Source organism: Ixodes scapularis, unplaced genomic scaffold (genome assembly GCF_016920785.2).
Source record: "Ixodes scapularis isolate PalLabHiFi unplaced genomic scaffold, ASM1692078v2 PGA_scaffold0__279_contigs__length_252992795, whole genome shotgun sequence".
NCBI classification, from domain to species: domain Eukaryota; kingdom Metazoa; phylum Arthropoda; class Arachnida; order Ixodida; family Ixodidae; genus Ixodes; species Ixodes scapularis.
The window spans coordinates 7,888,604-7,913,296 of NW_024609835.1; the positions used below are offsets into that span (position 1 = coordinate 7,888,604).

Sequence of the window (24,693 nt, forward strand, 5' to 3'; positions counted from 1 at the left end):
CAGGGAAATTTTAATTACCGGGAAAAATCAGGGATATTGTCAAAAATCAAGCCCAGTCATGGAAAATGAGCCGGAAATGCCATTGAGTGCCCTGAGCAAAGAGTTCAGAACCTTGGGGCAGAGAAATAGGCAATAAATTCTGCTTAGAGCGGAGCGCGGACTCTGCTTACCCAATGTAGAGTGTGCTAGAGCACTGCACGAGCCAGAATTTCTAGACCCGGCCCGGTAGAGGCACGGCCCGGGTTTGGCCCGAGCCTAATAGAATATTTAATTTCCGGGCCCGGCCAGACTTGGCCTTGAAGAGCCACGGCTCGGGCCCGGCCCGGACCCGACAGAATTGTAGACAGAAGCTTGAGCCCAGCACGAGCCCGACAAAATTTTTGTTTTCTTTAATATAAACTTGAGCTGGCCCAATCCTCACAGATTATATACATGAGCCCGAAAAAGTTGGCAGGCTTTAACCTAAAAGCTGTCTAACCATAAAGCGAGCATATTTGATTTAATGAACAAAAGTTTAGGGTGAAAACAAGCTTGTAGTGGTTAAACATTTGACTGGTGTGCTCGGCTTTCTTGTTTCAGTGACATGTGAAGATGCAAAGTACAAAGAAAAAAAATTCGGAAGCGACGTCCGACCTAACATTGAATAATGAAGAGCGGGAGAAGAGAAAAAGGAAGAGACTGCAGCATACTCTTTCTTCATTTGAGAATGAGGACTTCTATGACCAAGATGTATGCACCTAAATTTCTGCAACACTTTTGTATTCGGGATTCATTTGCCCTCCTTTTTCATCAAGCTTGCCTCTTCTGCAGGAACAACGTAACACTCAGCCATTCCCTCAACTTCCAGAACGTGCACCAGAGCCCAAGCAAAAACGCACACGTGTATGTTTGCTTTTTGTTGCTGCAATTTCTTAACGCTTTCCAGCATTTAGATTTTTTATTTTATGTGATTAGCCTCAGCTTGGTTAGCCGCTATTGTGATAATGAATGGTATCCATATTGTTTATTGAGCACCTGCTGTTTTGGTGTTTCTTTTAGAGCGCAGCTCTTAGGCGCCCGTTTCCGGCTTGAGTGGTGTCGCCGTCGCCGTAACCGCGGCGACGTTTCGGCAAGGTGACGTTTCGGCACCATGCCAAATTGTCCTCGCGGGGTCACGTGACCCCCGTCAGGGGGGTCACGTGATCTCACGGTTTCGGCGACGCCGCTCAGAGGGAGGTGTGGCAGGGAGGAAGGGTATACCCTTTCCTCGGGACCCTTCCCTCCTCCTCTAGAGCTGCACTCTAATTTAGCGTTACAGGGAGTTGTAAACAGCTTTCATTTTTTTTTATCTAGTCATTTTTAATTTACAAAGCTGCTAGTTGTGGTATGCTTCCTCGCATAAGAACAGTTTAGCCTAAGGGATGGTGAAGTTGATATTTTTAATTTGACGGTGCATATGTTTGCTTTGTATTGCTGCAACCTCATGTTTGCATAATTCTGCTGTACTAGTCATTTTTATTTTACAATTTAATTCATTTTGTTTATTTATCTATGCTTTCTGGTCAAAGGATACATTAGAATGCTTGCTGTTTGTGCACTCTAACCCTAGCACTTTTTATGAACCTGTCCTCTGCTTTATATGTGGAATGGTTTGGGCAGCGTTAGGATTGACCACTTCTTAAAGAAAGGTGGTACATTTTGTTTTACACCACCGAGCACTCTTTGGTGTAAGGTACATTACCATATAGCTGAATGACACAATCAGCTATACACGTTTGCAAGCAGTCATGTTTCCAAAAGTAGTCTAGCCACCATGGGTAGGGAAACGTGCTCTCAGGGTACCAATCTGTCAATTAGCTTAGTGACGCTTTAGCAAGCCTTCATAATCGGATTATCTGGGGTGCACCCGAGCTGGAAGATGGCAGCGCGCAAGGGCCCCCCATTTTGCAGACTCTGTCTCATTTTTGTTAGTGAGAGAGAACAAAGGCTTCTTCAGTATCATCTAGGAAAACCACATGTCCAGTATTATCTCCATTTAAATCTTTATGAAATGGATCAGCAAACTGCTAACCCTAGCTGACAATGTAGGCGCAAACGACAGCGCAGTTGCTACTACGGCTTCAGTGCACCGAATATCAATTTACTATGTCAGGTGCATTGTTACGTTTTCTTTGTTTTTTCCACGCACAGTCAGTCCTTGACTTGAGCAATGTCTTCTCCAAAAGTTGGTTCAGCGGTGTCCACATGATTGGCACAGACCTGGATGTGCACGTTTCTCATGGTTCACCTCTGTTAAATAATAATGGCATTGTTTGCACAATGTTCACATACTCAATGGCTTATTTATGTACTATTTAATAGACCTCGCTGCATACCAATGTTCCTGAGATATTTATTCCTTTGAGAAAACTTGGCTTTAGCGTAGGTTGCAGTGGTGCAGATGTCGTCCGACACGGAGCAGACAACACTCAGGCCCGTCTGTTTGCGCCGTCCTCGCAGGGGTAGCACATCATCATTTGTACCATGGGATTGGTCATGTCTCCTCCGTCTCTGCCATCGTTGCCTGTAGAAGCCGATGTTTCGGGTTTTATTTGGGTTATGTTTAAAGCAAAATTGCATAGGAAATATTCCACCAATGCATGAAATAAAATAGTTCTTTTTATATTTCTTCTTAAATTCATTTTTTATTTTTATTTGAAGTCTTATAATTCCAAAAGTTTTGGAATTAAGCAGAGTTGCCTTTTAACAACAAATGGCTATAGCTAAACAGGGCACACAAGTGAGGAGCTTTTTTTTCTAAAAAGGCGAAATCCACATGAAGCAAAACAGATAAATTGGTATGTTTGCTTATCAGTATAGCTTTGAGCCATGTGCCGCAGCCACCTCTGCTGTGGTTTTTATAGCGTACTCTGACCGATTTCACTGTAGTATACATAATTAAACAGCGCACAAGGAGAGGGACAGAAAAGGAAGACAGAACAGGCAAGCGCTGACTCGCAACTGACGATTTACTATGAAAAGGACGCTCCAAAAAAAAAACGCTCCAAAAAAGAAATTCTTAATTACCAATCTGCCCATTCAAAATTAATAAAAAAGAGGGATAGCCAGTTCGTGCATGTATTCAGCTTTGAAAAAATCCTGTCACCACACCATCGAACAGAGTTTCAGCACTCAAGTAAACAAACTCTCAAGATCCGGCTTTCCATCAGCCATGTTAAGTGAAGTTGCGGGCACTCTGATACAAACCTGTAAAGGATCGACCAAAAGAAAAAAGAGCAAAGACCTTACCAATATCCGACCACTAGTTATACCATACATCCACAAGACGTCGCACAACTTAAAAAATGTTGCCAATAGATACAACGTGCCCATGGTGTTTTCAGCCCCAAACAAACTGGGAAGAATTTGCACGCTTGTGGACAAGAACAATGACAGCAGGGCTTGCTGCATGAAAAACCACAAGGTGCACTTTGTCTCTTGCATTCTACAAGTGGTTTACCATCTTCCTCTGTCCTGCGGGAAAACCTATGTCGGACAGACTGGGCGTTGCCTCAACGACCGCTTGAGGGAACATAAACAGTCTCTTCAAACCACCACTGGAAGCCACCTAGCCATCCACTGCAGAACCTGTGGATGTGATCCAGATTTTTGTGCAACAACTGTTCTAGCTTCCCATAAAGAAAAAACAACAAGAGAAATAGTGGAAGCCTTTTGGATAAGAAAGCTCGAATCCAAATGTGTGAGCCAGCCATCATTAACACTACAAGACAGCGAGTATGAGTTTATGGGGGCAGCTGCGCACAAATAGGTGTATGGTCAAGGCTTCGGAGTGCCGGCACTGGACATGCCTAGGACTTTGAGAGATTGATTTTCATTTTATTTTGTTTTCCTTTTCAGCCATAATTATTTTAGGTGTAATTTTATTTAATTTATTAGCTTTTTCACATCTTTCTCTTTTCCGATATATGTTCATGTGTGTAGTTTTCTTCCTTCTCCTTTTCATAGTAAATCGTCAGTTGCGAGTCAGCGCTTGCCTGTTCTGTCTTCCTTTTCTGTCCCTCTCCTTGTGCGCTGTTTAATTATGTATAGCAACCACCAACTAGCCCAAGTATCCACCATTTTGAAGTTCATCACTGTAGTAGCATTTGAGATCGATGGGCCAACGAATGTAGTTTGAATTTATAGAAAAATTTGCTTGGTTTCAGTTTTCTGGATTTGACTCTTTTAGATGAAAGGAAACTGTGTCCTGGTGAAGCATGTGACAGCAGCCCACATAAGCTCACTACAGTGGAGTTTTGTCCCATGCCTCGCTCCCGAGCTATCTGGCTCATTGACAGGGTGTCTAGCACCTTGGAAAAGCTGGAATTGTCAGGAAATTTCGGATCATCTGGAAAAGTCAGGGAATTGTCAGGGAGATAATCAAAAAGTTAGCCAAATCAGGGAAAATGGCCAGGGCGAGTAATGCGGTGGTGTGCGACGAAGCCAGGAGAGTCGTGCATTGACGTGGCTGTGCTAAATAACATTGCCCGAAATTTTGTAAGTCTTTGACTTCTTGAGCAACATAAAGACCGATTTCAATAAATTGTTTTAAATTGTGAGTGGTGTTCACTTATGAGGTGTTTAGAAGCAGTTCGTACCACATCTCCAAACTTCTGTAATGGACAGGAAATTTAAAACCTGGAAAAGCTGGGGAACTTAAAAGGAGGAATTTGCTAGACACCCTGGCTGATTTCATAGTTACCGATGTCTGCCAAGTTATGCTGAAGTAGGGCATGAAATTGTCGATATTTCACTGTGGTAGCTGACGTTGTGTTGTAATTATATACTTTTGAAACAGGAGCTGTGCGCACCTGCTTTAAACAGAAGGCAGAAAACAATGAGCCAGCCATCATCGTGCAGGAAGCCGACGCCAAATGGGCTGCTGCTGAATCGGTCAGGCGTGCACCAGCTAGGACCAAGAAAATGGTAATATGATATTTCTAATTTTGCTTAAACTCCCGAAAAATACTTTTTCATCCTAAAACAAGCCCAGATTTCAAACAAAGGCATTAGTCTACTTTACATAAAGACATTTTTAAGTATTAAGAAATTTGTTTAGCCAATGAAAGAACACCATGTTATGACATTGTCTGCAATGAGCTTGACATTGTAGAAAATATGAGGCTCATTGACATTGCCCCTGGGTCCGGACAGTTCATCAAACGCCGTTTCATTGAACATTGTTTCATCGAAGCTGTTTCATTGAACGCAGTTTTATCGAACGCTGTTTCATTGAACGCCATTTCATCGAAGTTGTTTCATTGAACGTAGCCTATTTGAGCAGTAGAGATATTTTTCTTTTTAGTGCCGGGAGGATAGCAGTGTTTTAATATTTATTGTAACTTATAAACTTATATATATATAAAAAGAAGGAACCTTTTTTTGTCACCTTCTATTCTTTTTTTTTTTAGTAAATGATGACTTCTGTTAATGAGGCCAATAAGACACGGTAACACTAACGACACTTTTAAAAGCTGTGATCATCAGGTGCAGTGATGAATGCACGTCCATTCAGAAGCGTATATATATCTTCGTCCTTGAAGAGACCTATTCTGCTTCAAGACGAAGCCGTCCTTGAGGCAGTGATCTGTCTCCGTGGCCCATGATACGGGGAAAAGAAAAGACGTGTCTCCTCTCTTTGTTAATTTATTATAACCGACAGAACCGTGGACCTGCCGGATATTCGACATACAGTAATATACTGAATGTCAAAGATCCGACAGGTCCACGGTTCTGTCGGTTACAAAAAATTGACGAAGAGGGCAGGCACGTCTTTTTAAGAACATCTATGTTCTTAAAAAGAAAGCTATTCTCTTAGGATAAAATGAAAACAAAGTTAAATCTACAAATACAAAATAAAAAAGGCGCTGCGGAAATCAGCTGTTTCCCTCTTAAGAAAGTGCCTTTCACGCATGAATAAATAGAAGGTTGAAGTGGGAAAAAGTGAATGGCCGAGAACAGCCGCCTACCTTGCCAGAAAAGAATAAGTCGCGTATCCACTGTCTTCTGTGGGTAGGTCACACTTTGCGGTAAAAGTCTAAACTGGATGAAAAGAATGGCTTGTGCATGCAAAGAAACTGTGGTGAAACTGCTAGGACAGATGTAGGCATTTCTTTTTTTATCTTGATGACACTCTCTGCCCTGAGATAGGCACCCATTTTCTGAATGCAACCAACTTTTTTGTGTTATTTTTTTGCAGGAGCAGTGTGCCTCTTCTCAGGAGTGACTGAGGGGCTGCCACAAGGGGAGAAGGCAAGCATGTTTCTGATTACAAGGATGGACAGTTGGGCTGGGCTAATTGGTAAGAATTCATGTTGAAAAACGGTGCGAAAACCAGACAAAGGAAAAAGAACACACAGTGCCTTGTACTGTGTGTTTTCTTATCCGTGCATTTTGCGCTGTTTTTCAGCATGTTTCTGCCTTGATTTTTCTGTTAGTTTTAAATGTTAGTAGTTGGTTACTTTGATCCCAGTTGGAAGCATGGAATTGGTTAACCGTGCTAAATGCATAGAATTGAAAAAAACAAATTCATGCTACCTAAATCATTTAAAATGCTTTTTTTTCTAATGATGTCTTTATCTTTTTTTACAGCCATCCCATGAGTAGAGTCCCTGTTGTTTTAATTTTTTGTGTCAATTTGTAATATGCATATGTTACCTTTAATTTCTATTCATGCATACATTTTAGCCCCAACTAGTGGTTTCTTCTATTTAATTTATGTACACATTAGTGTGGTATTTTTAGAACATTTAAAATTTATGTTTTTTTTTCTAGTCATTTTTGGTTTATTTCCTCCGTTATTTATTTATATGTCCTAGCCCAAGATCGGGTGTAATTTGAGATATATTTTGAATTTTATTTTAAGCTACTTGCTTTATGTTGCTGGGAGTTTTAATATTTTACATTTTTATTTTTATGCAGTTCAGCCTTGTAATTTAGTGTGTTCTTTACAATTTTGTAGATCTAATAGCTTGTAAGAAACAGAAGAACTCTCTGGTACTTGTAATGAATTGGTTTCGTTTTTGAAATAAATTTATTCCAATAACTTCTTGTTTTCTTCCGGAGTCCTGCTTCTAGGATTTCAAAATGCTGATTCATTAATGGCCTGTAATGCACATTCATTTACTCATATCAGGCACCAGCTCAAAAAATGACTTCATGACAACCATAAATGCAGTTTCCTGGCAGCGCTTGTCAATGTATTTTCGGATAACATTGTTCAGTAATGTCCAAGTAACACATGCAGTAATATGTGGCCAGTGCCAGCATATTGTAAAAATGTTTACTGAAAGTTAACAGAATAAAAGCACTGAGGAAAAACAGATGACCGCTCTTTCATTTAGTTACGACGCTCGTTTTTTGGAAGCAAAGACTCGCGCACAGGTCAAGATTAACTGCAAAAGGAAGGCTTGATCAAAGGAACTTTAGGGAGATAAGGGATGAGTCAGTAACACTCCACCTTCGGTATCTAGTTGATCTCGACCTGTATGCGACTCTTTGCTCCTCAAAAAATAAACGTTGTTGCAAAATGAAAGAGTGGTCGTTTGTGTATGTTCTTCACATTTTTATTCCTTTACTTTTAAGTAAGCCGTAATGTCAGTGCAACATTTTGGTGTAACATTACTGGATGGTAGAATTCGGGGCCATTAACGACAACTAGCAACGTTAGCGACGACGTCCGAGTAACATCACTGATCTAGCATCCAGGTAACATAGAGAGCTATGTTACTGCAACATTTTGATGTGACGTTACTGGAAGGTAGAACTGGTGGCCATTAGCAACGTTTGGCAACGTTATCTAACAACGTTCCAGTAACATTATTTGGGTAATCTCCAGGTAACGTATGCAGTTACGTTACTGTAACATTGTGGTGTAACGTTACTGGAGTGTAGAATCCGCGGTCGTTAGCAGCGTTCGGCAACGTTACCTGACAACATTCCAGTAACGTTGTAGCTACATTTTGTGCTACTTGGGTAGCCGATGTCGGACGTTTGAAATGTGTTTTTCTCCGTTCTTCAACACTACACAAAAAGATAAAAACTTAGCGAAGGTGCCGTAAGTAGTGCAGGCCCAATCAGGTTAGCTTGTACTACCCAAAATGAGGGCGCAACAATTTGTTCAGAGCTTGACCACAGGAGGTCTAGGCGTCGAGAAAGCGAGAGAAAGGAGGAGACGAAAGCACGCGGAGACGTCAGATTGCCGAGCTCTGGTTCGAACGATTGATGGGTATACACCAAAAGCTAGCTGCATTTGTCTCCACCGAGCTGATCGAACGCGTTAGAACGCGGAACGACAGCGTCAGGCGTTCTGCGTTCAGGCTTTCGCGTTCAAACGCGTTCGAAGAGTCTAAGCAGACTCTCGTCTCCTCCTCTCCCTCACTTTCTCGACACAACAGCCTCGTATGAACACCTCCTAGATAACAAGGCCGTAGTGCTGAATGAGATGGCGTCATCAGAGAAGGCCAACGCTCAGCACAGATTGCACTCGACGACTGCCTCAACGTTCGGCTCGAACCTGACTGGAAGCCGAGTGCTGACGCAATACTCGTTTCCACTCTCTGTCCAGCGTTGGGCTTCTCTGATGACGCCATCTCATTCGTCAGTACGGCTTTGTTATATAAGAGGCGTCGTTCGTACCGTCCAGCTGTAGTCCCTGTGACGTATTTGGTTGGGTGCCACCAGGACGCTGCAGCTCACCCTTTGCGGCGGGCAAGCGGCAGAGCGGCTGCCCCTCGGCGCAGGCATGCAACACCGCGACTGGAGGAGGTCGATGGGCGGTCGACGTGGCCCCGGGGTGCCGTGTGTCGCTAATCAGGCGAAGAGCACCCAAGGCCATTAATTGGGTCCAGATCCCGCCACCCTTTTGACTGGAGCAGGTCTCCGTTCGAGGCTTCCAATAAATACGACCGGAGTACAGCCGTGTAGTGCGCCCTTCTTTTATTTCTTCGCTTTCCTGTCTTTTTACGGTTCTTGTTCCTTCGCCTACAGTTTCTTGTTTACCTCGTCCATCGATAAACAGATCAATGAGGCCGTGAAGTGGGAACGAAAATAGCTTTGTCGTAATGAGAACGCTCCAACGAAGCGCAAGTGTTACAAAGACAACTGGATCAATAAACGTTCCTTTACGTAATCATACTGCTCTTCGCTTCTACTCGCTCGCGCCATCATTTCTGTGGATAAAGTACGGTTGAGATACGTGCAACAACAATAACATGAGGCCTCACAAATGAATGAAGAGGTATCGTGTTCTGGCTTTATAATAAAACCAGACAACGAGTCTCTAACTGTAACTTCGCTACCCCTTTCTGAAAGTCATTGTAGCTGAAATGAATTACTTTTGGAAAGTAACTTACCCAAGGCTAGTTTTATTTTAAATCGCGTACGCTTATTCTCAGCCTAAGATGAACTAAAAGCGGAAGTTAAGGGGACGCCAGTCCAGCCAGGAGCCAGTTATGAACCAAGTGGTACACTGCTCCGACGTTTGTATCAGCGCAAGAGGATACGCGTTGATACGAGAAGAGAACCGCTTCTTCGCCTCACCGGAACATTGGATGCGAAAGTATTATTTTAAGAACGCCGAACGTGTGCTAAGCATGTCGGATGATTAGCCGGGTTCTTGCGGTACCAAAGACAAGTTCACGAGGGACTGGGGGGCGTTGAAATTCTTTGAAAACAGTTCGAACCGCTGTGCGAGGTGTGTTCACAATACATGGCTAGTGCGCCGCCAAAAGCATCGCTGTGATCGGCCCTCCACGGTTGTGCAGAGACCACCTGAACATCGCGCAGGAGTCGGAACGTCACAAAATTGTTTCGCGTGATATTCGAGAACAGAGCGTATGTATTGCAAGCAAACCGGGCATACGGTTTCGTTAATATCATCCATATGTTGACTCCTTGAGAGGTGGGCGCCAATTGTGGAGACGAAGTTGACAAGAGCGTCAACCACCGAAGTTCTTAGACCCGTGAGTAGTTTATCTTAGAAGGAGCGCTGTAGCACTATTTCTGATTTCATCGACGGTAATAAACTTTGACTGCGTTTGTTTCCTGACGGCTCTAAACTTTCATCACCACGAATATACGGACCATCGAACATGTTTTTCGTAACTAAAAGGCCTCAAGGTACACCTGAGCACTTCTTATGAGTTGTGAATGCGAAAGCATGCACACCGCTTTTGCGCTCCCTTCTTTCTTCTGCGGCGTACTTCCGTCGACGGTCGAGCGCGCGCGCTGTCCTCGGCTCGCTGACCTTGAGCGTGGAGCGGTGGAGCCGCTGCCTCGCGGACACGCAGTGCCATGGGGTGGCGGTCGTTGAAACTGACGCGCAGCGGCCAATGGGAGCCTGGTCGACGCGCGCCAGCCAATGGGACAGAAGCCGAAATCCATCAGTTTTACTCCGGTACTCTGGAATCGGGGAAACTAGGTGCCGTTGGGATAGGCCTTTTGCGTGGTTTCATAGCTGGGAGGTGGCTTCACTTGGAGGAAGGATTTAAGGTGCCGTTTGGCGCAACTTCAAAGCTGATGACGTCGGCTCGCTCCATGGGACAGTTATTGCTTTCGCATTAATAAGCAGCCCGTTCGCAGGAATAAATACGTTTGAACAACCACCGAAATAGTGAGTCTTGGCATGGCCACCGTAATCGCCGGAGCTTGTGCGCCAAGAACCTCAAAAGCCACGATCTTGGTCGTGAAATCACGAGGGCCGCAGTCCTACTCCTGATACAAAACCTGCCGACACCGTCAGAAGCGTCTCGCGTCCATGTATCCCACGGGTCATACAAATAGTCTTTCAACACCTTCGAGTCACGCATACGTATGAAGCGCTTTCAACGTGCGTGAGGCACGTCCGCAGACACATCGTGTCTTCAGCGAGGATCTTTTGTATGGCACCGAAACCGTTGCCAACAATCCCAGCGTGACAGAAACGCGATCCGCCCGAAGCAGGCGGAGAACCCGAGGAGCGCGCTTCCGAGGCCATGGGTTGGTACGGGGGGGCCTCTCGTGCAAGCGGCTCGCGGCGCACGGGGGCGTGGTCGATGGAATCGTTCCGACAACGACGCCGCGCGCCACCCGTTGCCGGAGGCGCACTCGGCGCGATGCCCCGGCCACAAATGACGGCTCCTCGTTTGCCCGTCCCGCGACGTCGTCGAAAGCAAAAACGAAGGGCCGGAACGCCGGCCAAAGTTTGCCCCCGCAGCAAACTCGGGCGCCCGCGCACGGGCGCCCGCGTCGTACGCCTTTGTTGCCCGATTGATTCTCCGCCGCGGTTCGATGGCCCGCGCTGCGCAGTCGTGCCGGTCATTAGAAAGAAAAAAGGACGCTAACGATTTGCCCGATGTTTGTCGTCCGAGGGATCAGGGGGCGTTCTTTTGTCTCCCCGGGGACGACCGAGCGAACGACACGCGATCCACATCCACGCAAACGGATGAAGGAAGTAGGTAGAACATCGAGTCAGGCTGTTTTGTTAAATGATCGCGGAATATTCGATAAAACGCGCGTTCGATCGGGGCCCCACCAACACACAAAGCGCCGTGTCCTTTGGGAGTCTTGACACTGCCTGCGTTCTTCTTTGGTTTACGGCCAGGCTGCGGTTGTAAGTCCACGAACAATCAGCAGCTAGAGACATACTCGGGAAGGAAGATAGACATACAGTGTCAATGTTTATAGTGGGATCAGGAAAATGCTTGATTTTGGCACCGTTTCTTCTTTTCTTTTTTCTCTTTTCTTTTTTTCTTCTTTCTTTTTTTTTTCTTTTTTTGGTGGGGAGTGGTGACAGAAGTAGAGGTACGCTGTTTCGAGTTTAGAATACTAATGAAAACATTAGTATATTAGCTCACCCGTGTCTATAATTCATCCCCCTCCCCCCCCCCCCCCCCCCCCCCGCAAAAAAGTGGACCTCATGTATATTGCAAAAGCCACATCTTCCCTTAAAAGTAGGGTACTGGGTTCTTGACTTCTCACCAACTCTAAGACAGAACACACAAAAGCAACTGCCCCACAAATAGATCTTTCCCTATATTATCCAAGCATCAAGAAAAATGTTGGGAATGTAGGCACACGCGCTGCACGTGCTGGCCTTCCATACCGAAAATATTCGAAGTAAATAACTAAACTGAGGCGTCCGTGTAACGCGTGTGCGAACTGCCATTCGTTCTAAATTTTTGCTTTTGAACAGTTAGAGCTGAAAATGCCAACACGCGCACCGCGTGTACCTACGTTTCAGCCATTCTTTTTGATGCTTGGGTAATTCGGCAAAAGGTCTATTGAAGTGAGTTTACCAGAGCTGACAAGCGACGAAAAAAGGTTCGAGGTACACCTAAGTACTTCTCATGAGTTGTGAATGCGAAAGCACGCACGCCGCTCTTTGCTCCCTTTTCTAATCTGCGGAGTACAACGCGCTGACCTTGGGCGTGGAATAGTGGAGCCGCTACCTCGCGGACACGCAGCGCCGTCAGGTGAGCGATCGTTCAAACTGTCGTGTCCCTTGCGGGGCGCGAGGAAGGAACAGACAGCAACGCAGTTCCGAGCAAAACGAACCTCTTGGTTTATTTCATGCGTCGTGTATATTGCCACGCGCCGTACAACCGATAAGAGGCGAGCGAAACGGTGATTAGCGATAACAACAATGTGATAACACAGTCAGGATGATACCACAGAAACTGACGCGCATTTGCTAATGGGAGCTTCGTCGACGCGCACCAGCCAATGGGACCGAAGTCTAATACCTGTGCCACACGGGCAATTCGAATGCCATTTACAACGAATGACATTTGAGCGGGCGGCCAATCAGCGTGCGACGCTCTGCGCGCAGCACATTCCACGCGCGACAGATTGCGAGCAGATTCGCCGATCACAAATGTCATTCGTTGTAAATGGCATTCGAGTTGCCGTGTGGCACGGGTATAAAAGGTGCCATTGGCTTGCTTTGCGCGTGGTTTCCTTAAGATGCCATTTTGCATGGTTTCAAAGCTGATGACGTCGGCTCGCTCCATAAGACCAGTTAATGGTTTCACATTAAAAAAATATCTTCCTCGAGGACAGGTAATTATAATTCAAAAATCTATGTGTCCCCCACACGCACAATAATTGTAAAGTATTGTCGACAAGGTCGAACGACCTTGAAGGATCTAAGTCTACAGCGGCTAGAGCCCTCGCTGAGTAACAACTGCTGAAACGACCTTTAAGATCCTGCATGATCCCCGCACTGGACAGGTGTAATCTCCCGTATAAAGATATAAAGAAAAAAAAAGAAAAAAAATCGTTATGATTTAGAAAACCTTGCCGACCTTGCATTACAACGATGCAGCTCGAAATTGCCATATTACGTCCTTTGCTCAACCATTTTAACAAGCTTGCAGTATTAATTATTTCCGCAAAGTGAAGCGAACTTACCTTGGTTGTACAACACAAAAAAAGATATTGATAATTGTTGTATTCGCGTAGACTAGGTGGCTACCGCTTGAATACTTAGGTTTATTGATCAGGAGCGGATCAGCGTTCGGGCACGGCTGGCTTGCGCCATCGGGGCTCGTGTCTCTGGGTCGCGCTCTGCGGGCACGCGCTCTGACTGCAGATCGCTTTTGATATTTGGTGGTCGCGTGGCTCCGCTGGCCATCACACTCCTTCCCCCTCTAGATGCCGTCGCCATATCTATCAGGAGGCCGTCTTGTACGTTGTGGTCTAGAGGTAGGTGGCGGAACCATCTGCCCATCGGGATGAACCTCTATGAATTCCTGTGCTTCTTTTGTTGCTGGCTGCACAACCATCGGAATGGTCCACTGCGCGGGTAAAGCTTGTGGGCTGTTGTTGCTGATGCCTGTTGCTGGAGATGGTATCGTGACCACTTGTCCTGAAGCGTCTTCTGCGGAATTTGTGATATGATCTTCGTGCCTTCGTACAGTGCCATCCCTTGTCTTCACAACCCAAGAACGGAGTCCGAGCCTTTTAACCACTGTTCCTGGTATCCACAACGGCGTTCCTCTGAAGTTTCTAATGAATACGTTGCTGTTGACCGCAATCTTCCTAGGAGACGTGACTGGTTGTGTCGCTTCTTCATCTCGCTCTCTCTGCGGTTGTAGACGTGTGAGTGCTGTTGACAATTCTCGACCGAACATGAGCACAGCCGGCGTCTTTCCTGTCGTGAGACTGATTGTGGTATGTTGTTTAAGCAGAAATCGAGCAAGCCGGCACGACAAGCTTCCCGTCTTGTCTTTAGATAAGGCCTGTTTAGTATCGTACACCATTCTTTCTGCTTGGCCATTGGTCGCCGGATGGTATGGAGCACTTGTTACGTGACGAATACCGTTATTTAGTAAGAATTGTTCGGTCTCGGCGGATACAAACGATGTGCCGTTGTCGCTGACAATCTTACGTGGTACTCCGAACGTTCCAAACAAGTTTCGGAGTTCTTGGATCAGTGAACGGGAGTTGATGTTGTTCATTTGGCGAACTTCGAGCCATTTGCTGAAGGCATCAACAACTATCAATAGCATTTTTCCTTCCACGGGTCCGGCGAAGTCGACGTGTAGAGTGTCTCATGGCTTCGATGGTCGTTGCCATTCGGGAACAGGTGCCTTGGGCGGTGCCCGTTGGTGCTGTTGGCAAATGCAGCATGTCCTTGCCTTCACCTCGATATCCTTGTCTACTCGAGGCCACCAGACGTAGCCACGAGCAGCCGCCTTCATTGTCACCATGCCTCGATGACCAGCATGCAGTAAATCGAGTACCTGAGCTCTGGCTGCGCTGGGGATGACCACTCGTGATCCTCTGGTCATGTAGCCGTTGAGCGTCGAGAGTTCTTTGGCGACACTTTTGTATTGCCTGCAGTTATCACCGTTGAGCTCTTTTACGCTGCCGTGATGTACAGCCTTGTAAACTATCGCTAAGGCTTCGTCTCGTTGAGTGAGTGCTGCAATGCGTTCTGGAGATAGTAGGGGAATCGGCGAGCCTGCAAGCATCAGCACCTCACCTGGGGTGCAGGGCTCGTCGATATCAGCAGGAAGAGGTAGCCGGCTGAGGGCGTCTGCGTTTTGATGTAGTTTCCCTCGTCTGTACCTTAGTTCATAGTCGTAGGCACCGAGTTTTATACACCATCGCGTCATACGGGGGGATAGAACTTGTGGTATGAGTTTCGAGCCTCCCAGTATTCCCAAAAGTGGTTGGTGGTCGGTGTAGATTACGACCTGTCGTCCAGCGATGTACTCATGGAAATGGCATACAGCGTAGACGATGGCCAACCCTTCTTTGTCCAACTGGGAATAGTTTTTCTCCGCGGCTCCTAGTGTTCTGGACGCAAAAGCGATTGGAGCTGCGCGTCCATCGGGGTCTTTTTGAGCGAGTACTGCTCCAATGCCGTACGGAGACGCGTCAGAAGACAGCATCAGGGGCCTATTTTCGTCATAATGCTTGAGAACGGTAGAGTCCTTAATCAACTCCTTAAGTTTGCGAAATGCCTCCCAGTGACTGTCCGTCCAGAACCATGGCCTGTCCTTCTCAAGAAGCTTGTAGAGGTCTGCTGCGACCGCAGCCCTGTTCTTGAGGAAGCGATCGTAGAACGCAAGCAACCCCAAAAAGGCTTGCAGTTCCTGTCTTCCTGTTGGCTCTGGGGCATTGAGGATCGCTTGCACCTCGTCAGCGCTTGTATGAACACCTGCGGCGTCAATCCTGTGTCCCAGAAATGTAGCCTCGCTGACTGCAAACTTGCATTTTTCTTTCTTGAGTTTCAGACCGCAGCTGTCTAGCCTGGATAGAACTTGGTCCAGACGTTCATTATGCTCTTCTATGGTTGCTCCGCTGATAATGATGTCGTCAAGGTAGACGCTTATACCTTCGATGCCAGCTAATGTCGTCTCCATCATCCTCTGGAAGATCGCTGGCGCTGCTGAAATTCTAAATGGCAGCCGTGTCATTCTGTACAATCCTTTAATTGTGTTGATTGTCAGGACAGCTGCCGTGGACTCTGTGACCTTCAACTGCTGGTACGCTTGGCACAAGTCCATTGTGGAGAAGATGGTCCCTCCTCTGAGGTTTGAGAGGACTTCTCCTGACGTAGGTAGCGGATAACTTGACTTTTTTGATGCGGCGTTCACAGTGCTCCTGTAATCGCCACACAATCTGATAGCTCCGCTCTTTTTCCTGACGAGTACGAGCGGCGTAGCCCATTCAGCGTGCTGGACTGGTTCAATGATTCCTTGCTGCTGTAGCTGCTGAAGCTCGAGCGTTACAGCTGAGCGGAGCGCGAGGGGAACCGGGCGAGCTTTGCAAAACTTCGGCGTTGCTCCTTCCTCCAGTTCCAAGTGCACTGGGGGTCCCATGTAGCCGGAGATTTCATCCTGGAACACCTTGGGATGTCGTTGAAGGACTGCTTCCACCTCTGGCGGCGTGGTTTGTTGCTGCACCAGGTTGATCCCCTGTACTGTGATGTGGAGTGCGTCGAACCAATCTCTGCCCAAAAGGCTGTAGCCGGACCCTTTCATCACTAGCAGCGGCAGGATATAATCTTTTGACTTGAAACGTACATGCACTTAAAGCGAACCAAGAAGTTTCAGGCCCTCACCACTCCAAGTGAAAAGTTCCAAGTCCTTCTTTGTGATTTTCGGGGGATTCTTAGGCCACGTGGAGCGAAATGTCTCTTCGCTAATCAGTGAACAAGCGGCGCCAGCATCAACCTCGAACTGAAGAGGCTTGCCCTCAATCTGAAGAGAAACGTGAAATTTGGAAACGTGCCTTCTGGTGGACAGCTTGTTCAGTTCATAAAATGAACTTCTGGAAGAACACGCCGGCTCGCTCCCGCCTTCCATCACTGGTTCACCGTTGTGATTTGTTTTCTTGCGTCCTGCTCTGCCTTGGTGCTTCTTCGTCAGACACGCCTTTTCGATATGTCCAGTCTTCTTACAGTACCGACACTCAGCCTTCTGGAATCGGCACTCTTGTGGCTCGTGCTGACCCGTGCATCGGTAGCACCGACGTTCTTTGTGTGAAGCAGAATCCTTGTCGGCTTTCACAGTCTTGTTCATTTGGAGCTCCTCCTGGTTCTTGATGGCTCCGCGAGCACGCGCTCTGGCTGCAGATCGCTTTTGATATTTGGTGGTCGCGTGGCTCCGCTGGCCATCACAATAATGATTAAAGCTTGGAAAAAATGGTAAGGATCATTTCAAAATAAAATCACAAATTCTATCAAAATCAAGAGACATCTTGAGGGGAATATAAGAAATCCTGACCGTTCGTCTAAATATGATACAGAAGGGAAAGAATTCCACGCATCACTAATTTATTTATCGATACTACTAATCCTCATAGGAGGATTTTTGTAGGGTGGTACAAAAAACACAGATGCATAACCATAGTGCAGAAAAAACAGTTATACAGAGGATAAAAAGTATATGAAACAAACGGAGTGGATGAGACATGGTATGTTCACATCATGAGCGCTTCGACATCATCCATGAACTGTTTCAGCGAGCTAGCGTGAACAACGTGTCGGGGCAAACTGTTCCATTCCTGGACTGCTAGCGGAAAAAATGAAAATTTAAAGCAATTACTTTTAGGTTGGAACTCCCTGAATAATTTCCCATGGTTTGAACGGGTTTCTCTTCCATCGTGGGGAATAAGGTATTTAGATTTTTTCTATTTTAGTCAAGTTATTGGCTATTTGGTAAATTAATTTTAATCTCGTGAGCTTAGCTCTTATTTCTAATGGCTGCACGCCGAGCACTCTACACAGCTCAGATGATGAATCTCGCGTGCCAAACTTATTAGTAATAAACCTTACAGCGAGCCTTTGCACTTTGTCTAATTTTTGTAGGTTAGTTTTTGTGAAGGGGAACCAAACAGGGCTGGCATATTCAAGCACAGGCCGAATAAGTGTCGTGTAGGCCAATAGTTTGGTATCGCGGGAAGCGTATTTTAATCGCCTTCTTATGCACCATAATTTCGTTAGCGCTTTTTTGGTCACTGCGTCTATGTGCATAGGCCCCAGTCAAGATCACTTGTGAACAGGACACCTAAGTACTTTAACTCATGAACGTTTTGTATATTGTTTCGATTGATCTTATAAGAATGATTAAATATGTTTTTTTTTTCCTACTTGCCGGCCCTGCGCTCTTCATTAACATAGCTTGGGATGGGGATCAAGCTGCGGCCCAACGCCATTAGGGCGTTCAAGCGAGGCCCATTTCACTGGAAAAAACGCCTGTTAAACGCTGTCCCTGACGGAGCACTACAATTTGATTGGTTGGCTAAGGCCGCAGTTTTGGCCAGTTTACACAGAGGCGAATTACCGAACCTGGTACGAAAGGGAACTATTCAATCGCCACACTCAACAAAGAGGGTAAACGTCGGCGAGGATGCGCTCTTAAAGTTGCTAACATGTTCTGCTTCTCGATGTACCCGCAGAAGTCGACGGACGAAAACGTCCGTCCTCGACTCACATTTTTTGCTCAATAGCTGGGGCCCACCCGACAGATTCAACGACGGTGGCGCCATCTCTCGATTATGAGCTTAACCCCATCTCGTACATGGCGCAGTGCGCGTGTTGATCAGACTCTCCTACGTAGAGGCCTGCATATCCGTAGATTATCCGCGGTTATCCGCGGATATTCGCAGTAAACGGGCGGATACGGATAAAAATTAGACAAATTTTGGCGGATTGTGGATTGGATGTGGATATCCGCGGATCCGGATCTAATTTTTTGCCTGGGGCATTCAGTTTGTTGACTGACGTCTACATCTACAGATCGTTTCGTCGACGCGCGACGTTTGATCGAAAGGCTTCTCGTGTTCGTTTCATTGAAAAACCTGAGACCTTTCGTCTCACACAACCCTGCTATTTTCGTAACAAACTTTTTGTGTCTCGCCTGGATTACAGGGGGGAGGGCCGCATGGTTTGGTTAAGCTCACCTTAGTGAATAGGGCGCTAGTTTTTAGCGGCTTAGAGAAGAAATGCGTTTTCGACATAACGTCGCGGGTGCCTGCCTCCACAAAATGTACAGGTTCGACGAACCGTGTGTCCATGAAATGTATGTCCATGAAAAGTTGTCCACGAGACGTATTTCCACAAGACGCGTTTTGAAGAAACAATAGATATCTTAAGAAATATCTGATTCTCACTGAAGATCGCTTCAGTTAGTGCGTTTCCTTTCGTCAAAACTGCCATCTACAGAAACAGTTAATATTGCAGCGCATCAATCGTCCTGAGAAAGCTAGTACAACAGCAGGGAAAGGGTGGAAACTTTCTCCGGGCAAAGAAAACTTCAAATGTACAAGTCGCAAGAAAGTAGAAAAATCGTCCCCCTCTCCGCAGAAAGTGATGTGGTCATGATTCCAAAAACAAAAGGAGTGCCTCGACAGCAAGCGCGACCCTGTGGCGCCACGGTTTGTCAAGTTTCAATATCAACGTCGCACGCACATAGGCAACCCGTAAACTGCCTGTGTGTTTATTTTTTCTATGCTTAGAGACCTAGCCAAAAAATCTGGTAGTTCATAATCGTCCAACTACGACGCCAGGGCGTCGTAGCCGGACAATTATGAACCTATCTTACTTTTTAATTGTTTGACGGAACTAAAATTTTATTATTTAGTTTGCCCTATTTAACTTTTATTTTTCAAAAGTACGCGTTGGCATAAAATAGATATTACAAAGCAAAAAAAAAATATATATATATATATATATATATATATATATATATATATTTTTTTTTTTTTTTTTTTTTTTTTGGGGGGGGGGGGGGGGGGGCAGAGTGTCGCGGACTCCTAAGACGATCACATAGCTGACATCTTTCCCTCAACGGGCAGTGTCTCCAAAAGGCTGATCGCTTTTAATATAAATACGATGAAACTGATAATTACAAAATGGCATCCCCTTTGAATGGTGTCCCGAAGATTTCTTTGTACAAAAATAAGCAAACAGCTTAAAACGTGCTATGTTTTTTGTTTTTTTTTTTTCATTCATGCTTGATGTTACGATATGCAATAAATGCCTGGATTGTGAGTCGGATGCGGTTCCACATTTTGCGGATGCGGTTCGGATACGGACACAAAGTATACGGATGCGGATCGGATACGGATACTCAAACCGTTATCCGCGCAGGGCTCTACTCCTATGCATCCCGGTAGTGTGGGCTTCTCCGCTCCGATCTTCTTGGGCAGGGTCTAGGATGCCGAGCGGCTAGCGTTCCTAATCTCTGGCTTAGTTTTGGGGTTGTAAAACGCAGTAAATTGTTGAGGCTCCGACAAACAACCATCACGACACTGTAAAAGAAAGAATCGGCCGCAACAGCAATCGCTATTTTACTCCTTAGCACTACCAGTACACACAGGAATAACCTCGGCTTTATACTTCCTTCTACCTCATGTTCAGACGCAGTTGAAGCTATGAGCAAATGGAACCATTCAAACAGCGTCAATAGTGCAAGATCGCTGTGTTCCTCACGTTTATGTACGTGCTCTATCATCGCTGCATTCGTCATAAACAGAGAAGGCCTAGTGACTGGAGCGTTTGACGCTGCTTGAGTGGTCCCCTTACCTCGTAGCATCGGCTACGTATGGACTTAAAGGGATACTTCAACGAAATTTGAAATATTCCCGTCGTGTTCTAAAATAGGTTGAATATGATCCACAATATCCGTAAATGACAATCCCACGTTTGTATTTTGATCCTGGTGGCTGTATTTTTCGTTATAAACGGCCCGCTCTGGCAAGCGCTCGGAGAAGGCCCAGCTTAGAGCACGTGACATCCAACGCAATCGTGACGTAGGTCGTCTCAAGACGAGCAAAGCTACGGCGAGGCTGACCTCGAGAGGATGGCCTAGTCGTTCCAGCCACCGAAGCGGCTGCTTTTGTACGAATTTTGAGTGACGGGTTAATCTTCTATAATCTTCTAGGGGGACAATAGAAACTTCTGGGACACACAAAAGGGATTCTCGGGAAGAGGGAAGTTCCTCCTTCCCCCCTTCTCTCGTCGTGGCCGGAGACGAGACAACCTCCGTCACTAGCTGTCAAGGTTCCTAGACGAGCATTACAAACGAGGCGTTAGCGACATCCACGAGGTGCTCTTTGCTAATCGTTTAATTCGTTTTAAAATTCCTTTTCGAGACTTTTGTAACAAGATATTGGTGCGTTCCATGTGATACTGCTCTTTTGAACACATATAGACCAAAAAATGAGCGCCGAAATTTTGTTGTAGTATCCCTTTAAAAAGATACTGAATCGAGATTTTGATTTCAGAAAATAAGGTAGCAGGAGTATTCAACGGGGCGCCACAAAGCAAAAACACCACTCATAGGTGTTATCTCGAACGGGTGGCAGTATTTCTTGTAAAAGGAGGATGCGATTCAGTAAAAATCGCGACGTCGCGTTTCCTGCAGAAATGTTGAGGAGGAGAGGAAACGGCCTTGCTTCCTTCCCTCTTCGCGTCCTCGCGGAGTCAAAACGAGAGGAGGAGGAAAAAAGAATCACGACGTCATGGGCGTCTTTTTTGCCTTGTTAAAGCGCGCTCTTCTTGCATAAAAAAAAACGACCAACCGTTGTAGGTATCGCTTTATGAGTGATGCTTTCGGGTTGTTTTCTGAAATCAAAATTTCGGTTCAGCATCCCTAAACTCACTCTAAAACAAATAACGTCGAAGTACTGAAAATTTACAGCTAATTTTTTATGTCGGTACAATTACCGTTGTCTTGCATCACGATCACAGCAATTACTAGGTGTTACAAGCATGACTGTAACGAGGCCCATATACGGTTGGCCCCGAAACTTGACCCGTAGAATCATCGCAGAAAACCGCAACTCTCAGTCACTGCCCTTTACGTGATGCACGAACACAAGAATTGTTCATTTGCTGGCATGTTCTCCGTAACTTGAGACGGCAGAAAACCGTAAGCCTCAATCACTGAGCTGCAGGTGATGTGCGACGACGGGAATCGTTCCGACATCAAACATTAACTGACGTGTTGTCCGTACCTTGCAGCGACAGCCAGTGTTGAGCGAAAAATGCCTTTGAAGATGGAATTGCCGTGTTCATTGAGTTTCTTCAAACCTGCTGTTACAAGTTAATTTCAGATGTTACCATTAGCTGAACCTCCCAAAGAAAACGGTTGCTTGAACGCCGTGTTATGTAGAAATTTCAAGAATGTGCACACTTGATGCAGTACTACGTAGAGCATCTTCATACCCTTATTCTTGGGAAATGATTGGCGGGCCACGTCCAGCTTTCATATGGAAGGCAGTCCCTGTAGCTTTCAGAGCCCTCATGTCCATGCGAATAACTAGAAAACATGGAAAAAATTATTAAGTGCCCTGGATTTTGAGTTTCTACTGGGTATGAGATATAAGTACTATAAAAATATTACTACATGATAATACAAGAAAGGCATAGAGGGACAAATGTAACACTTTTGAAACCTAAGAGCTGCGTGTAAAACCCAACCTGCACCCATGAAGCCTGTTCCGAAGGCGGACAGCAACGAGGAGTAAAAGCGAAGAGGAGAGGGGAAGGTTATGGATGAGTGGAAAGTATGAAAGGTTGTTGATTAAGGGCTTTATAGCGCAAGAAGAATGAAAGGGAGCCAATTCACGGCGCGGAAAGTTTGCTGACAAGGCTTTGTTGCAACTGTATATTGTTACGATATTTATACCAAAATATTAAGTATCCCACATGAAACAACTCAGGCATGGCTGGTGGGTTCTCCTGTTCCGACTCATTTATTTACCAATGAGCTAAAAGAATTACAAGGATAAATCCAATCTCCTTTGTAATTAAAACCCAAAAAAACAATTTTTAAAAATTTCCCCTACGTTTTCCCGTTTTTCCTGAAAGACTTAGTATGCGGTCATCGCAGCCAACATACCAGAATGAAATGTCCTATTTTTCTCCCCTGTCCTGGTGGTTTCCCTCAGCTGGGTTCATAGCAATTACCTGTCTGTAATTAAACAAGGACGAGCGTAGTAGTCTAAAACGTATAGCCGTCATCTGTTTCTCTATGGCATAGGCGTCCAAGCTGCCTAAGCTAGTACAATATGTTACCTTCTTGTGACTAAATGTGCCGTACCGCTCCTGTGGTGCTCAACAATACTGGTGTTAAGCCCCGTTACATACTGCAGCGAGCTATTGTTTGAATATTTGGGTCGCAGATACCTGTATGTTGGAATTGTTCAAATGCTGTGTACTCTTAACTTATTGAGAAATATGTCGAAATGTTCGCACTGAAGAACCACATTACCAAAACATATCCTATACGAAACAGAAATGAGGCACCCATTCCGTTTGCCTCCAAAGTTGTATGTTAGTATAACAAAAACAAATTAGACACCAAAGTGGTCATAAAATCAACTTCATGTAAGGCTGCGCCAATACAAATATATGACTTGAATAATAAGCTTTTGAGTAATTCGATACGGGAATGAAATATCTAATATTCTGTTCACAAATAATAAACCTATTAGGCAAACAACAGATGCCTGGCACAGATCTTACTAGACCTGTTTTCCGCTCCCCATTCAAGCACACAGAAGTGTTGAACTTCCAAATATGTGAGACATATTTCGGGTCCGCCCTTCCACTGGATCCCAGCACACACAGTATAATTTAAAAACGTATATCCTAAAAAGATCAGATTAAATACTGAATCTTGCGATGCTGCATCTGCACTTTGATAACCTACGAATTACAATATACTCGTAGAGCCACAACACTCTGACGTGATCATTATGTATTGTTCCCATGCACTTGATAATTGATATGAATGGTAAATTCAGAGAATATAATATAAAGATACTGTGCGTGTAAGTTACTTTTTATGCAAGAGAGTAATATGTTATTCTACTGTTAATGAAGGTATTCAAGTTGAAAGCCAATTAAGGGTAATAGCGCAGGCAAGGTGGAGAATAACTTCCATTTTATACCCGAGGCGAGGAACGATAAAAAAACGAACCCACAAACCTTGTAGGCTGTGTCCGTTTTTTATCGCTCCTCGTCTCGTGTTTAAATAAAAAAAAAGCCAATTATCTTTTAAATATTTCATTACACTGAATTGTTATAACTTGTTTCGTAGTTGAAAATCCATGGTGACTAAAATTTAAATTTGGCTTGTTGATATGTCGGAAAGGAAACATATAAAACTAAACTATAAATAGAAGAGACTCGATAAACGAAAGAATAACTCTCAGTGGATGTTTGTTACGGGGAATTGAAAATAAAACGAAAAAAATACCGCATCTTCACGTGGTGAATGATGTTGATTGGGGCAAAGTGATTGGGGCAAAGCTCTGGTGATGCTTGTCTTGGTAGACGCTGAGCCGCAGCATGCCGAGCCTTTCGTTCGTTTTCATCCATGTCACGCTGCGGTCAAATGCTCAAATGCGTATATAACCACGTTCCATACCACACATTCTCTTTCTGACATGGATGAAAACAAACGAAAGGCTCGGCATGCTGCGGCTCACCGTCTACGCAGACAAGCACCACCAGAGCTTCGCCCCAATCAACATCATTCACCACGTGGAGATGCGGTTGTTTTTGTTTTTTTGTTTTTTTGCCCTACACGAGCACGAGAGTACGTGCTCACATGCTCGTGAGCACGTGAGCGCGTGAGCTCACGAGCAGGAGCACGTGCACCCGACGGCGGACGGACATACGGACATGGCTAGCCCCTAAAGCCTGGGTCATATGCAGCGGTTTTGGCGCTA

The 24,693-nt window shown here is 45.3% G+C and overlaps 1 long non-coding RNA gene across 1 annotated transcript; it reads left to right on the plus strand.

Moving 5' to 3' along the window:
• The first annotated feature begins 837 nt into the window (after nucleotides 1–837).
• LOC121834891 lies at nucleotides 838–6,271 on the plus strand. Its single transcript, XR_006077385.1, has 3 exons — nucleotides 838–882; nucleotides 4,817–4,944; nucleotides 6,218–6,271. It is a non-coding gene; the product is annotated as an uncharacterized LOC121834891 (long non-coding RNA).
• Nucleotides 6,272–24,693: the final 18,422 nt, after the last annotated feature.